Source organism: Contarinia nasturtii, unplaced genomic scaffold, assembly GCF_009176525.2.
Source record: "Contarinia nasturtii isolate CC-2019 unplaced genomic scaffold, AAFC_CNas_1.1 Cnas_scaffold_3175, whole genome shotgun sequence".
In the NCBI taxonomy this organism is placed as follows: Eukaryota; Metazoa; Arthropoda; class Insecta; order Diptera; family Cecidomyiidae; genus Contarinia; species Contarinia nasturtii.
The window spans coordinates 1,379,226-1,396,604 of NW_022200487.1; the positions used below are offsets into that span (position 1 = coordinate 1,379,226).

General features: G+C 32.2%; 1 protein-coding gene across 10 annotated transcripts in view; it reads right to left on the reverse strand.

Annotated features, from left to right (window-relative positions):
* The window catches only part of LOC116349940 (high affinity cGMP-specific 3',5'-cyclic phosphodiesterase 9A), a 121,447-nt gene that overhangs the window by 95,267 nt on the left and 8,801 nt on the right, over nucleotides 1-17,379 (reverse strand). For 2 of the 10 annotated variants that reach the window (XM_031781618.1, XM_031781616.1), the window contains exon 1: nucleotides 2,122-2,631. The exons of 5 other annotated variants lie outside the window; for them this stretch is intronic. The gene's annotated coding sequence lies outside the window, so the exon portion shown is untranslated. Of the gene's footprint in view, nucleotides 1-2,121; nucleotides 2,632-2,761; nucleotides 2,849-17,379 lie in introns of those variants that run through there. 3 more of the 10 variants (XM_031781611.1, XM_031781610.1, XM_031781612.1) reach the window with 2 other exon arrangements.

Below are 17,379 nucleotides of genomic sequence, written 5' to 3' on the forward strand. Positions count from 1 at the left end.
CAGTTATGAAATAGAAACAAAAAATTGCTGAATTATTGATGATCGAATCAAGTGTGTTCAATTACTACTCAAAATATTCTGAGCAATGTTTTCATTCATTCATTTCTTTAGTCTCTATTTAAGTAAAGTGTGCTCTTGTTCTGATGCTTGATATCTATTGCACGGCTTAAATGTAATAAATACTATATACCATGACAATGAAACCCCTATTATTCATCTTATGAATTATTCGCAAAGAACATTCCAATTGACTTAACCTGTTGCTTTTCGGTTTGGGGAATCCAACTGAAAATTTACATTCCATCAAAATCCAAAAAAAAAATTGGATAGCATAGCAATGTGAATGTGTAAACTGTAAACCTTATTTCCGAGATCCGTCTATTGGTATTTAAAAAAAAAACATAATTGAATTCAACAACATATACATAGTAATAAAAATATACAGGTAAAGACGGAATGAGAACTAAATAAGGTCGTATTTGATTTCTATGGTATCGTGGTCGTCACATTCGTCAATGAACAAATTTAGTTATTAAACTCTTTCGAAAAAAAAAACAGTGCAATTGTTATTTTTCATGTTATGATTGACTGTGATAAATATCAATCAATTCTTATTAAATATGAACGGCCATTTTCATTGATGAACTGTTGCGTATCTTTTCTCCAGCTCAGTTTTATAATTTCATTCAATATTATTTTGCCCATTCCATGTTTTTTTCGGTGAATATACACAAATATTTATCTGTCTGTGTATTTACGATCAAGAGTATAAGTGTGCCAATCTGCCAATTAAACTTTGGTAACGTCAAAATTATATCTCGATTGCCAATATATATATAGAACTGTTATTTGCCAACATATATATAGAACATGCATCATTTTATAATTTAAATGATAAATTTAAAACAGTATCTCGTTTTTTTACATGTAATGAAAGCTAGCGTGTTTGCTCTTCGCATGAATAAGCTGAAAAACCAGTAAGTAGAATGGATTTTCACATTTGTTTGCAAAAATAAATTTGCATGTATAATGGTTATATGGCTATACACCGTTGGTCTAAAGTATTTAATTAACTTTACAACTCTAAAAACTAAAAAAAAGGCTTATTGAATATATTATCTTTCTAATTTTTGAAATAGATTCAAAAGTAGAGTATGACCATTTTCCTTTGTTTAATTGAACACATAATTTTCTTCGCCCGAAGGCTATGCATGGCACTAAAAATCGATGACAATTCGTGCTTCATTTGAGTTTTCAAGAAAACTCTTCAAGGGACTTCAAAATGTGGTTTAATCTAAATAAGTATGTGTCGTCTTGACCCTTTTTATATGTATGTTTGCTGAACAAAACTCAAAAACAGAAAGCATAACTTTTTAGTTGACATTCATTGGTAGAATTCTTTCATTGGCTTCGAATGTATTCACGACTACGTTTTCGATATAAATGTATTTATTTACATTTTAAATAAAATGAAATTTAATAGAACACATACATACTAATCAGATTGAATCAGTGCTTTGATTTTAAACTTTTGATACAGAAATGTATTAAATAAGGGTACGTATGTTCGTTGATTGAAAAACTAAAGATCAAAATACATTACATTCGATGTAAGTTTCGATAGATTTTGTATGAAAAGTGTTAAAAGGTAAGCGTAATAATAAAAAGAAAAAAATTGTTGAACTCAAAAATAAAAAGAAACCAAATGCCAAATCCCCTCGCTTCAAAAAAAACTAACCCAACACGATGAGAAACACATTCGATTGTTAATATTATCGATTATGTATGTATTTGTGCAGAAACACATGAGATTTAAATGTAACGTACGGATTATCTCAGATTATTTTGCATTGAACTTTGTTGAATGCTTAATATGCTGGTTTTATAATTTGCACAAATAAAATATGTGACAAGACTACCCCGTGTTAAATTTTCAATCAGTTCGGTCAAACCGTTGTAATGAATAAAATAATTTTTTTTGTTGTATTTTTTTTTTTTTTTGAAATTCGTCCTGTAGTGAATGATTGGCCAATTTTTTTTTAAATATAATTTCTCAATTAGTAAATGTTAATCAATAATGAATATATACACGACATATTGGAAAATATGAGAAACACACACCGATAAATTGTCCACTTGAAATCCGATTTCGCTTAAAATAACACGGCCAGTATTTATAGGTCTGTAATTAAAGTTGTTGGACAATTTAATTGCATTTCGTTTTTTCTCTGTTATCGTTTCAAACACAATTATTTAAAATGCGCACCACCGAGTCCACCACACAATCAATTTAAAGTTTGTCACATACACTGTTAAACATCAAATGCAGTCAAATAATGTTCGGTTTTTTCTTTTGATGTTAATGATTTAACATGTTTCCATGCAGTTTTCAAAATAAATTCAAATACAAGCCACTAATCGTGATGATTGCTGCCAAATTCAGAACACACAATGTGTAAGTTCAAACGGAGAGTTTCATTGAGTGTATGAGTTTATTATGTACGTTGTGTGTGCACTAAATTTGTCATCGTTGTTAACCGATCAAATGTAGCTACTAAACTAAACGACAAATTCAAATCGAACTTTCCTAATTGTTCAAACTCGAGCTATTCGTGGCAACGACGACCAACCACGCGACGTTAACGGAGCTTCGGCTCTTTTCCGAATGATACTACGAACAATTTTCCATTTTCAATTGCGTCTACTGCTCTCAATATTCAACAACCATATATAAATACATATATACATAAAAAGTACGTACATTGTGTTCTGGATTTCGTTTGGCACGTTTGGAAGACGACGACGGTGGATTTTTGATGAAATGAAACGGTTGACTGGTAGTGATGAAAAGGTGTTCAAACGAGACGATTGAATCAAACACACTGAATGCCAGTGGTGGATGGCGAATAATACACATATTACGTTGAATAACACGGACAATACTAAATTGTGACACTGTATTGGTGCCGTATTTCGACTTGCGCAATTCGTGAACAAAATTTCCAATAGATATACTATATACTTTCTCCAAACCATAAAGCTACATACATCTCTTGTATGTGCCAAATTCAAATTGTGATATCAGAAGTTAAGGTACATGGCAACCCTGATTAACGGCAAATTCACATGACGGTACGAAACACGATTATTAAAGACGTTAAAGCTCCTCATATATGCATTAAAAACAAAATTAGTATGAGACAACAAGTTTTTTTTCTCGCCGTCATTATTGTTGTTGTTTTTCCGTGTTGTCGACGATGAAAACACATTTATACAATAGACGAAGCTATCAATTCAATTTTGTAAAGCAGTGACAAAAAATTGAAGCATATGCAATATGATTAATATTAATTTAGCCTTTTCGTTTTCGCAGTCAGTACAGAGTACATGCATTAATATTACATTTGGCTTGATTGTTTTGAAATCATTTTTCACATTAAATTGTGATTATTATGTTTTATTTATATAAAATTTGTATTTCGATGCAGAATAATGATAATAATAATCACTATGTCAACAGAATCAGCATTGAAATTTATTTCTTGACGTTGTCGTTGTTTGCTCGCGCGATATAGGCAACTGAGTTGCTTATAGATCGAATCGCTTTCAAAAGTTGATTTCTTTTGGAAATTTAGCGAAAAAAAGTTAATAAAATAGCATTGAAGCTGCAAAAGCCAGAATTAATAGAATAACCCGACGCCATACATCATTCACATGATTCTTGTCTATAATTTAATATGAAATGAATCATTTCATATTATTTTTCCGTTTTAGATTATTCATCAAATATTCCAATTATCCTAAAAAAACGAGAATCAAAAGAAGTAATTTATTCGTGGCTACGCCAATCGAAATATACGTTCAAAACATCAACCAAAAACGAAAAATGAATAAATAAAGCTAAAGAGGGAAATTATGTTAATCCAACTTGTTGATGATGAGAGAGGACGACGAAGTTGGAAAGAAAATAAGAATGTGAACGGTTTTGATAGTCAATATATAAATGTTTGCTGTTGAAGTATCTAGAAAGCTGCTGGTATCGCCACGCACTCATTGAACATGTTGATGCCATTTTTTTATATCTTCAATGTATGTGAGCATTTCTTCAACAAGTAAAATTACTGTTTGGGGTTATGAACTTAACTTTTTCGGACATGACTATGCAGCAATAGTAGCTATAGCGCCAGTATAGTGCCATTGTACTCATTGACATTTAGATAGGTACCGTAGATGAGACTCGACTAAACCAAGTATTCAACAAGTTTATAAGGCAACTTGGTCATTTCTGTATCCCATGTGCATGTATATTTGATGTTGAATGAATGCGTCACGAACAAGCATCAATTTCAAGGATAAATTCATTCGCACAATGGCCAACTAGAAATTTTCGCATTTTATGTTGACCCATCCGTCATAACCAAAAAAAAAAACATTTGATTCACTAACAAGGAAAAATAGCGAAATATCCAAAAGTCTCTGCAACTGACAGAATTATGTGTATCAGAACAAATACCCGGTTGCCTTGATGCTGGTATACTGCAAATGGACTTAACCATGATAAAACGAACAGTATCCTTTACTGAGGAGATTTTGTGAATTTCTATTTTGAATCAAAAATAACGTTGTCGAGAAATTACACTGCGACCTTAGAAACTTTTTTTAAGTATTTCTCCATCATATTTAAATCATATTTTCTGCCCGAAGATGCTTGGAGACGAGATGTACGTATAATGTCGCTTCAAGCAATGTGCTTTCACTTTTTTCTCATTTCTTCTATTGTTAGATGCATCTGGTATAGAGTTTGTTTCTAGGGGAGAGAAACCAATGCAAGTTTTTCTAGTTTATAGCTAATTTACTAGTTTATTGCTTGAATAATCTAATAATGCTAATATTCCTTTATGAAATTGCTAGTTTTCTAGTTTTTTGTTCTGTCAAATGGCAATCAAATGATTGTACTGACACAATGAAGTATTTTGACGTTTTGTTAAGGTGCATTTTCCAAGGCGACGATTGCAATCGTCCACGATTTTTTTTTTTCAAATCGGGCGTCAAAAAAACCACAAATAATAAATCGTTCACGATTTTGGCGTCAAAAAAACCATTGATCTCAATCGTTAACGATTTTGGCCAACGATTTGAAATCGCACACGATTGTAATCGCCGCCTTGGAAAATGGACCTTTATTCGGACATATTTTTATGTGTTTTGAATAATTATACACTTATAATAGTGAAAATTAGTTTAATTATTCTTTTTTAATACAAAATCGTGCATAAAGTACTTGTTTCTTTCAAAAGTCGACTTGAAAGAAAAAATTGATTAAGTCACCAAATCATGGCACAGTATCAAAATGGCGGATCAAATAATTTTTGCTAATTTTTGCTAGTTTTTTTCTAATCTTCCTAGTTTTTACTCGAAATATAAAAAACTAGCTAATGGTTTCCGTCCCCTAGGTATGTTTGTAGCTAAAGCTTGGTTGCATTAAAAACGACAACAAATTGTGCAGCTTTGAAATAACCCAACCCATTTTATTTTTTCATACAAACTAATATATTTCGGTTTGTGGGTTCCCAAGAAATGGAAGACAAACTTTATTGAAGTGACTGAAAAAAGGGAAATATGTAAACTCTTCTCGCGAAAAAAAATGTTAAGTAAAAAAAACTGAATACAATTTCCGTAAAATATGTATATAAGCCAATTCATGAATGAGTCAGTACTTCTTTCCTCTTAAATGGGAATACATTTAAATACTTGAACAAGTGTAACTTTTTGGTTATTTTTGGTAAGTGCAAATAAAAGTACATTATGACGACTTCTTCAGAGTTTTCTTACTGCATTCAAAATATTTTACGAAGACCGATTGAACAAGGTGATATACGCTTTTTCTCCGTTTACAAATTTTATTCACATTACATATATTTGTAACCGTGACTTTAAGAGTTGTATGATTTTTGTTACGTTCGCCGAACCAATCAATCGTTAATACCGTCCAATTAAATTATTCATATCCACACTAGAAGAATCATTTCAATTTTCCGCTAGAAAAAATATCGTGGAAAATTTGATTTAAATAAATTGTTGAGCAAACTTTAAGTATGCTACGGAATGGAAAATCATCGGTTCAAATGAAGTAGAAAAAAGGATTTCTTAGATTAAATCAGAAAAATAGAGAGAAAATACCACTAATTCACCAAGACAACATACAATTTAAGTTGAATCCTTTGACTGTATATACAATGAACGTGATTTTCTTTGTTCTAACGGTACCTTTTTCACAAATCAATAGTTCGAATATTTTCATTCAACATACCTAATGAATTTAAACATTTTAAATGAATTAAGTGGAAGGTAAACGGACCCTTGGAAAACTCAACATGAACATAGAGATTTTATGCATTTTTCCCTCTTTTCATCAAAGGGACATTGAAATTAATTTTAACTGCGCAAACTAATAAAGATGTTGATTATGAGCGGAGAAAAGCTTGCATTATCCCATGTTTATGTAGCAATATAAAAAGTTATTTGAAAATTTTACTGGTATGAAATTGTGTCCTTGATTCCATTGAAAATAAATGAACGCTTATGACTGCAAAAGAGCGTCCACCCAAGAAGTAGGTAACAACAAAAAAATGCATCATTTTCTCTCGTTCTAATATGTATGTGGAATGTGCTTGTGCTTATTGTCTTCTATGTTCTTATTATTCTAGCGAATTGGACGATGTTTTGTTACCTTCTTCGTGCCACGACCAAACCAAGATGGAAAGTGTCTATTGCATGTTTATTGCCTTTTGGATATTGTCATTATTTTTCCATCTAGAGGCGGTGTGTCTTTTCGTGATATATCCAATTACACAATAGTACAGTGACTACACATAGGTATGCGGAAAGGCATTAGCAATGTGTTTTTGGATTGTTTGAGTGAAAAGGTAAATTCCATTTGTTTGATCCTTGAAATGTTTTTGCTTATTGGTTTTTTTCTTCACTTCTTTCAATTTTGTTTTCATATCCACTTAAACAGTGAGATCTCGATGCTACAACGCACTTATTCTCTATGTTGCCATCGAGACGAAACATATTGTTTAGATCAAAGTGTTTTGCTATAGTTCTGATTTCACAACTATAAGTACAACGACGAACGATACAAACGACGAAATGGCACGTAAGATAAAAATAATAAATAGATGATGCTTTATGATATTCGAAGAAGAGATGAATTGTCATTCCATTAAAATTCTTTAACTCTAATTTTAAATTCACTGACAGAATTTCAAGCTATAAAATTCTTTGCAGCCAAAAGAAAAGAAATCCCCCGAGTCAATGCCTGCGTAATGAATAGAAATATTTTCACTTTTTTAAATGCTTTAAAAACTCATCAATAATCTGAGGCTATTCTTTTAACACAACTCTAGTGTTCATCAATTAAAAACTTTTTCTTGGTAAAAAAAAATAATAAATTCTGGAAAAAGTTCATTTCATTTGACAACAACATTTACAAATGAATTCTCTAGAATAAATACAGCGTATGATACGGTCGCACACCAAAGTTTGTTTTTACATACATTTTTTGCTGTATTTTGTATGACGGTGTTTCGCTTTGAAATGCAACCTTTCGATACGCTGTTTTTATTCTATAGCAATCAAATATGTTTGGGTCGAAGTTTCAGTATTAAACAACGATATAAATTGAGAGACCAATAACTCTCACTTCGAACCTGACCTAAGTTAAGCATTTCATGTAATGAACTAATATTTCAATGGCTTGTGGGCTATTCATTTCACCTTGATGTACGTGCATAAAAGAAAATTATTAAAATTTTGCATGATTCCCTTAGATTCCCTATTTGAATCAAATACAAAGGCCTTATGAATAACTTTTGATGATAGATATTCTAATAAGTGTCGAAAAACATTTAAAATAATTACTTAAAAAGCTTTTATTCGTAGAATTTATATATTCATATTCACCGGGTTACTAAATCAGATCTAAAACAATAACGGCTATATTGATATGTAATTTGATAGTGAATGGCATCAATGGGCATAATGGTTTTTGATAATGGATGTGTCATTAACACAAAGCAACAGCAAATGAATTTGAGTAACAAGAAGCCGACGAAAATAGCTTGGCATTGAAAATATACTCATTTTGTGGTTTCAAATTTAATCAATATTATAATTATATTGGCAAATACCTTCCCATCCCAGATGAATAAATCAGAAAAGAGCAGACAGAATATATTTATATAGTTTTTTTTTCCTGTGGCAGCAGTAAATGGTTTTTGTGTGGCTTGTCGCAGACGAAAACATATTTCTTATCAAACTGAATTTCTAGCAAATTGCGGGAGTTAATTTGTATAATGCGGTCTTCTTTGAATACATAAGCTTCGATAGGATAATGCCTTGTATGTGGTATGCAATTCCAAGTATAATTTTATAAAGTTTAAATAAGTATCGTGTAACTTGGAATGAACTGTGTATATTAGCAAGGTTATTTGAAACTTTTGATATTGACTTTGAAACATTGAAGAGATCGTGAAACGAGTTTTAGTTTTCGATGATGAGTTTATGATTAATAAAAATAATAAAAAAAGAATTCATCTAAATAACGAAGGTATTGGTGATAATTCATTCGGTCTGGATGCAGCAATCTAAAGTAAAGTTGAATACAGTAGAATGAAATTCCAAATTGTTGCATTCATAAGCTTTGAAAATCCATTTGCCAATCTTTGATAAGCACACAAGCACATTTTACAGTCTAATAAACAAATCCGTCATTCGCTTGTGAAAAGAATTTATTGATGGATTTTAAATAAAGCACAAATCCCTTTTTGGTAAATAAAATGACAATTATTTATAGCGTTACGATTTAAAGTGGCAAGGCCACGTGAGCGATACAACGAACAAGAAAGAGAGAGGGCGAAAAATGTTTGGGCTGGATTTGTTTATGGACGATGCGAAGCTCTTCAGTACGTGATAAATCCCCAATAATTAATTACAAGCGAGTGGAATATCAATTTATTATTCGATTCATGACGATAAACTGTGCATTAAATACTGCGTATGGATAAAAAATTGACGGTGAACACGTTCAACGACGATGATGACTAAGGCTGCACTTTTACAAATTCGTGTCTGAGAAATGAATATTGTGCTCATCGAAAGTAGCATGAGCCTTTGTTTGGCCTTTTTTCTCATTAGCGTTGAATGAATTTGCATAAAAGTTTTTTTTGTTGGCCTAACAGTGTACTTCATTTATCCCAATAGTAATATGCGTATTGTAATGTCCAATTGTAATTTGCATGTACATTTGCTTCGATTTAAAAAAAAAAATCATATTTTGAATCATTCATGATGTACTCGGCATTTCTTTTTTTAATTTTCTGAACCTCAGACAGTTAGACTATCCAACCTAACAATTGAAATTGAATTAGAGAATATTTTTTTTTCGTTCGTAATATTTCTACATAATATAAGCCATTAAACCTCATTTCATTTCCTACTCGCCTTCCTTTTACTTTTCCGCACACACCTAGTAGTATTGGAATCGGTCGAAAAATTAACACCCCTCAAAAACATGTTTTCTGGGTGTTTGAGGAGCCAGGGAACACGAATCTAGCGTTTTTTCGATGTCCGAATGTATGTGCGTTTATTATAAAATTTAAGTACCCTTAATATGCATTGAAGTTTCTTCAAACTTTCAGAATGTTGGCTTTTTGTGAAAAAAATAACATCTGCGAATTTTTACATGATTACGATATCATACAGGCATTGAAAAGTCTATCAAAAATTATTTGTATCGCAAAACTTATATCAGATTCAGTTTTCTCATGAATTCATATTTACGGTAAAAGATACGTAATAAATGCATGTTGTGGATCACAGTGCGGAAAAGTTCATCTTACGGATGTAAGACATTTTATTATCTACCCATCATAACTTCATGTAAATTAGTCGATGCTCTTTTTATTTAATTTGGAAATCGTAAGGATAAAACGTATTGTCAATCAACGTTGAAATGAATGGTTGCGGCGAAAAAACAGTTATTATTTTTCTCCTAATAATACTCCAACAAGAAGTTAAGAATATGCATATGTCAACATTTTTCTAGGAGAGTCATTTAGAATCCAATTTTAATCAAAATAATTGCTGTGACATAACTCATTCCGCATAAGAATAATTTATTTGTATGTATTTATTTCCAACTTAGACTGCTAAAATTTCGAGTCATAATTTATGCTGCACTCTTTTTAAATATATTTTTTGTATGCGAACTTTATTTCTAAATGACTCATGTTTAATGTGTACGTAGCAAAAAAGGGATAAACATATTCTTCTGTAACACTTTCATTGCTTAACTGAAGTTAAGTATGAATACTAAAAGGGGTTCGTAGAAACAAAATGCAAAAAAAAAAACGTTTTAAGTTGTAAAAAGTCAGTATGCTTTTGAGTACGCATATAATATTCTTTCTAAATTCCAGGTTTTTAAACTAGACTTCTAGCATCGCGACATCTGAATCGATACATTTCATTCTTTAGCAAACATTTGTAATGAGCTGAGTCGCTTTTTGTCTTCACGTTAAAATCAAATGTATTAAATTACATTGTTACTGTGTGTATTGTAGGTGAATGTAGGTGTTTGCATTAAATTTATAGCTTCGTAACGTACTTTCAACTGTTTACTTTTTTCTCTTTTGTACTCGGCCGTCGCATCGTTTTGTCCGTGTTCAGTTGCATTTTCCAGCATTTTGGACTTGTGACACGACAAAAAAAATTCTGAACTTTATCATTTACTTGGTTACGGATTTTTTACGCTTAGTTTTTTTGTAGCTATTGTCCGAATGCTTTTAAAACATTTTTGTCAACTTGCCATTCGAATGAGACTGAAGCAGATGAGTGAGATTGAAATTTATTGGATGCTGTTTTATGTTCGCGTACAACTTTTTACTGTAGATTCGTGTTTGATGGTTGTTCTTTTGTTGTCACTTTTTCCGCGTTGAAATCAAAAACTTTTTCAATACAGTACGCCACCGAAATGAAGTACCGAATGCTTGTTATGACCCATAAGTCTTATACATTTGTAGTCTCTTTGTTCACCACTTGCCGCAATTACGCAACGGCGAAATGATAATGTACCGTTTGTTGTGTTACGCTTGACGAAACAACATTTATACGAACTGAATTCAGTGGATGGTTAAATTGCGCAATTCATTCCATCTTAAGCAACTGTTGTACCCTCAATTGGAGCTCACAATGACTAAATTAATTGGCACCGTTTTCAATTCTATTCATATTCAATTGAATTGAAATTGCTACGATTCTACCGTGCTGATGAATTCAATGTTTGAATTATTAGTAAAATGACAAATCGCATTCGGAATGCTAATGCCTACAGTTTTGAATAGATAAATGTCTTTAAAATATCATGCAATATAATTGAATTTAAGTTGAATGAAATTTTATTCTGACTCTAAATATGACAAGGTTTTCATCAAATGCCCTTGCAATAAGTTTTAGTTTTTAAACTGCAGCCCTTACACAATTTTAAGTGCATGTACTGAAACGATTCAATTAAAACGTGTTAAAAGCCTATATTGTTTGCAAAGGTTATCTATGAACATTTTTATTTTACAAGTAATACATTTATATGCATTTGATAAACACACTTTATCTGTGATGAGTACATCGGTAGAATGCATATTAAATCAACGGGTGCACTCAAGGCAAATCCACCGTCAATATTAGACGGTGAATGCATCTGTCATATAAACCGTATCTTTAAAATTGCCCCGAAGATTCATTGTTTAAAATAGAATTGGTACGAAAGTGGTTGTTCGAAGATTTGATATGCAATCGAAATCAAATTCGAGTAATTCAAAACCGGTTAACCAGGCATATCCAAAACGTTGATTTACATACCCACTACCAAAATAACAAATTAGATTTGTTTTGAGTTTCTGTCTGTAGGCAAATTGGGATCTCAAATCTGAGTCCACTGATTCGGGCCCGTTTGAAATCTGAGCGCAATTTCATTTAATGAGAAATTGCATGTGTCATGTACACAATGTATACGTACGAAATATAGAACCATGCAACCTTCGGTAATTTGTTTTTTTTTTTCTAAATATGTCAATCTATGTATACTTTTTTTTGATCAAATGAAACACCCCGTATCACAATTCGTGCTTAATTGATGAGCTATTCATTGTGCACTTTGTGTGTATGCATACGAGCGCACATTTCTAATGGTTTTTTGCGTGCAAAAAAAAATTAAATTTACAAAACTTATCAAACATACCAAATTACAAAGGCACCAATTGAAACTCAATATGGTTAAATGGAGGCAAATCAATAAATTTATGCGATAAATATTGAACGTAATTAATGACAAATCAACGTACAATTCACAATATCTCACCAACTGAATTTTAAATTATTATCATCTGTTAGTATTGGGTGTATAAATTAATTTTGAGGGATTTCTACCAGATGGCGTAACTTGTACTGTAACGCATCGGACCATACTGTAACTTTATTCACGTGAAAGCCACATCATTTGACATTAGTTTTCAGAATGTGTTATTTTGTCAAAGTGTAAACAACATAATTTTTTCGCTTAGTCAGCGAAATGTCAGCATATGTGCCAAAAAAACAGCATTTGCGGGAAGTTTTACTTTTCTTCTTTAATTCAAAGAAAAGTTCCGCTGAGAGCCATCGATTATGGTCGGAAACTTATAGTTCTGACCATAAAATATCGATTAAAACATGCGAGTACTGGTTTCGACGCTTCAAAAGTGGTGATTTCAACGTGGAAGACCAAGAACGGTCAGGTCAGCCAAAAAAGTTCGAAGATGCAGAATTGCAAGCATTATTGGATAAAAACTCGGCCCGAACCCAAAAAGAACTCGCAATGGAGTTAAATGTAACTCAAGCAACCATTTCCGGACGTTTACATGCCATGGGAAAGATTCGAAAGCTAGGAAAATGGGTACCACATCAACTGACTGAAAATCAACTCAAAGCACGAATCACAGCATGCAGAGAACATCTCAAAGAACACAAAAAACATAGTTTTTTGAATCGAATTGTCACAGGCGATGAAAAGTGGGTCTATTACGACAACCCCAAACGTAAAGGAGCGTATGTTGGTCCAGGCCAACCAGGACCATCGCAGTCAAAACGAGACATTCATTGCCAGAAGGTTATGCTGTGCATTTGGTGGGATCAAAAAGGTGTCGTGTATTATGAGCTGCTAAAACCAGGTGAAACGGTTACAGCCCAACGCTACCGCATGCAATTAATCAAAATGGAGCATGCATTGAAGATTAAACGGCCACGGATAGCGTCCAAACAAGACAAAGTTGTGTTTCACGATGATAATGCCAGGCCACATCGAGCAGACATCGTTAAAAAAAAAGTACAAGACTTCGGTTGGGATCGGCTTGATCAACCCGCGTACTCTCCAGACCTTGCTCCTTCTGACTACCACTTGTTTCGATCGATGCAAATGGGCTTGTCCGAGATATCGTTTCGAAATCCTGAAGGAGTGCGAAAATGGATCGATGAATGGATAGCCTCAAAAGATGAGGAATTCTTTCGACGCGGAATCGACAAGCTACCAAGAAGATGGGCGAAAGTCATAGCAAACGATGGGCAATACATTGGTTAAAGTACTCATTCTTGTTATTTTAAATAAATGTTTCTTTTCACACAAAAATCCCTCAAAATTAATTTATACACCCAATATATTAATATGTATTGAAGCGAATACTTCATTAATTCCATGCACATCACAGTTTCTAATTAAATCCAGATCGGGTTACCATCAAATAATGCCGTAAATGGTCATAAATGTAATACATCAATTGTGACAAATTCCCGAAGGATCTTCCAGATCTCGGCCAAAATGATCCAGTTTTCTTTCAATTTTCTGATACCATCAACACATATATCAAATTAAAAACGATATTCTTTTAGATTGTGGAAAATGAAGTTCAATTACCATGTTTATGAAATTCAAGAAATTTGAAACTTATTTATTCGAGAAATATTAGCTTCGATTTAAGGCAAAGTAAATGATTAAAATAGTCTTAGTAAGATGCGTGTCAGCGCCCTTATTTTGTGGCACACTCATTTTTATATCAAAACTTAGTGCTAAATTTGAGCTCGTTGCTATTCGTTGATTTTGTGCTGCTCAAATCTGTAAGGACAAATTGCCGAAATACGAAAAAAATTCAAAAAACGTAATTTTTTGAAACCCTTTGAAGTCAGATTTTTTTGCCGAGCACTAATTGTGGAAATGTCGATTTCTTTGAATTTCGCTCAATTTGTTCGATTTTTTTAAAAATTGTACAAAATCGGCATGCAGGAAATAATTTTTGATCTTGGCAGCATATAAAATTTTCGCAATAAATAACTAATTTGATAGGGTCTCGAAAATAAAGTAATGTGTTTGTTTACACACCTGTAAAATAACCGATAAGGACCTTTAGAGCAAGAAATGTGTTTTCTTAGTGTTTGCACCAACAATTGATGTATCTTTTTTTATTTTTTTCCTCTGACTTCGATTGGCTCCACATTTATTCGATATATTATAAAAATGAGAAGAAAAAGCAACAACAGCACCGCACAACACACTGTAAAAACAATTAAACAAGCAAGTTTTCTCTTCCAATTAATAGACAAGTGATAAAATCATGTGCAAACAAAACCATAAATTTGCTTTCAATTCACCGCAAATATTTTCAATCGTTTATCATTCAATTCGATGAACGAAATACGATGAGAAAAAAAATGAAACAACAACAGCAATAGCAACAACCGAGAGAATAACAACAAGCGAACGCTGTGTACTTCATATGATAGTTCCAAACTATACATGTAGTAGGTCAGAACGTCGCTGTGTTTGCCACTACTGCGAAATATGGGTATTGTGTATACATAAATAAAAACGATAGATAAATGTTGTTTCCATGGTTTAATTGTTTCGAATGTATGCGCGAATCAAAAGTCAATAACAATTTAGCCTAATGATATTTATTTTATGGCCACTTATCAATTGATCATGCCTTTCATTATCTTCATCATAGCCGATGAAACCACGCAATTTTAATCACATAATCGATTGGGTGCAGCGCAATTAGATATTTTCTCATCAATGCTGTTTGTGTGTTGATGTTCTTTAACTGTTTTCTATTTCTTTTTTATTTGCTCAAATTCCATTTACCATTTACCATTCTTATTTTTTGGACATTGAATGCAAATATTATAAAAGCGGCCATTTGTCTGATCAAAGTACTCAATTTGAGAAGTTTATTAGCTGTATTATTTGTATTATCTTGAAAATAATTATTAATTACAAATATATTCGGTAAAAATTTCAAGCTGGCGTCACAACTGCTTTAAGCTAGCGCCACGTGAACAATGATTGCAAACATTCAGGATGGAATTTTAATAAAATCTGTAATAAGTTGAATGCAAGCGTCCTTCACGGTCAAAGGTTGAATTGAATGATGCTTAAAATTGTCGAGATGGCAACGCATTTCAATGGTGCAAAAATGATTCATTACGAAACAAATGAACCCGTATCAATGGCTGACGCTATTTTATATTTTGTTTTAAATTTCTCGTATTACATTCGTTCGTAAGCACAATGAACAATGCGGAATACAATGGAGTTCGTAAGAATCAATTGTATGTGATGTCTGATGGTTTTCGAAACGATTTGGATACAATCTAGTCGACAGTAAAACTTCTGATACACTATACGTAAGTCGCATGTGTGCAATTTATTTGCCATCTTTTTGTCAACATAGATCAGAAGAGTGCAGAGCAAGGAAAGAACAACAGAGACATGACAATCGTTATATTTCATTTAGCATTTTTTTCTCTTAATTTCGCTTTTGAGCTTATAACTTGATTTTGCTGATGTGTGTTTCTTTGTACGACATACTACGGGGAGACGTGTTGACAAGCATTTATTCAACTTCTTCTTTTTTTAGAGGCTTTTTTTATTCTTCTTCTTCTTTTGATTTGTTGATTTTCCTTGATAATGCAGAAACATCATTTTCTTTCAGTTCCAATTTAATTTAATCAACATCAATTGAATGATAACGGACACATATGCCTTTGTTTGAAATGAAATTTCATGGATATCTCATATGACATGCTCCAATTTATGTGGCGTGTACTCCATCGATCTCATTTTTCAATTAGATGCTTAAACAGTTTGCTTTGTTCTTGTACAATTCCAAAAACGTTGAAATAAATCAGTTCATATTCAGCAAATAAGCAGACAATCAACTTGAAAACTAAAGGGTATTCCAATAAGCAAATTCAATTGAAAGAAAAAATTTGACATTTTTGAAAATGGAGATAAGAATTATCATCAAATGTTCTCCACTGTTCCAATATAGTATTTTTTGGTAAATTTACTTAATTATACAAACTATCAACAGACAATAGCGCACACCTTGTTTTTCAGAGATTCATTCGCGAATCATGGCCAGGAATTCTTCCATGCTGCTATTTTAATTCAATTTAAAGTTCAAAATTACTTCTTGAAACACCCTTTATTTGTCGTTTTATGTTCAATACTTGGCACATCACACAAAAGAGCGATAGAAGAATATAACAACGGAACACTCTTGAGAGTCGTAATCACGTTTATTAAATGTCATTCATAAATGCAATTCGTCATTTTGCTTTGTTCTGTGTTGGTATCTAATCTCATTCACAAGCGATTGATAATAATTATTTTCTTTCCTAAGTTTAACGAAATTATCGAATTTATAAATTGCTACCATTCAACGAAGGCCTCTAAAAAGCAATGTTACGATGTGACCAAAACTTGAAAAATCTGGCGACTTAAAACAAGCTCATTTGAATGTAATAGAGATATTAATGAGTCGCATTTCACGCGACCATTTTATATTCTGTTTATTTTAATGGTTTCATTAATTATCTTATCACTTCGGACATATCGCAAATGGTAATAAAAAACGGCAATCCGATAATGAAATATGATATGATTATCTTTCAAGCACTCGTTCATCGTGTGCTCAACGATGAAGTGTGTTTTGTTTTCTACTTCATCGCAACAAATCCATTTGACTGTAATGATTTTAATCGGCGAATTACCTCGATATGTCAACAAAAAAAAACCAACGAATCACTTATAAATGTAAAAGGATGTAATCGATCTGAATTTTGAATGAAACAATTCATTCATTTGTTCAAAAGATTGAATCAAAGACTAGTAATTGATAAATAAGACATAATGTGTGCGTGTTTGTGCAGGAAATAAAAAAAAGAAACCTAAGTGAACAATGTTGCTATTTCCTATCGACTGAAAAATGGCGATGGAAAAAATATGGTGAATAG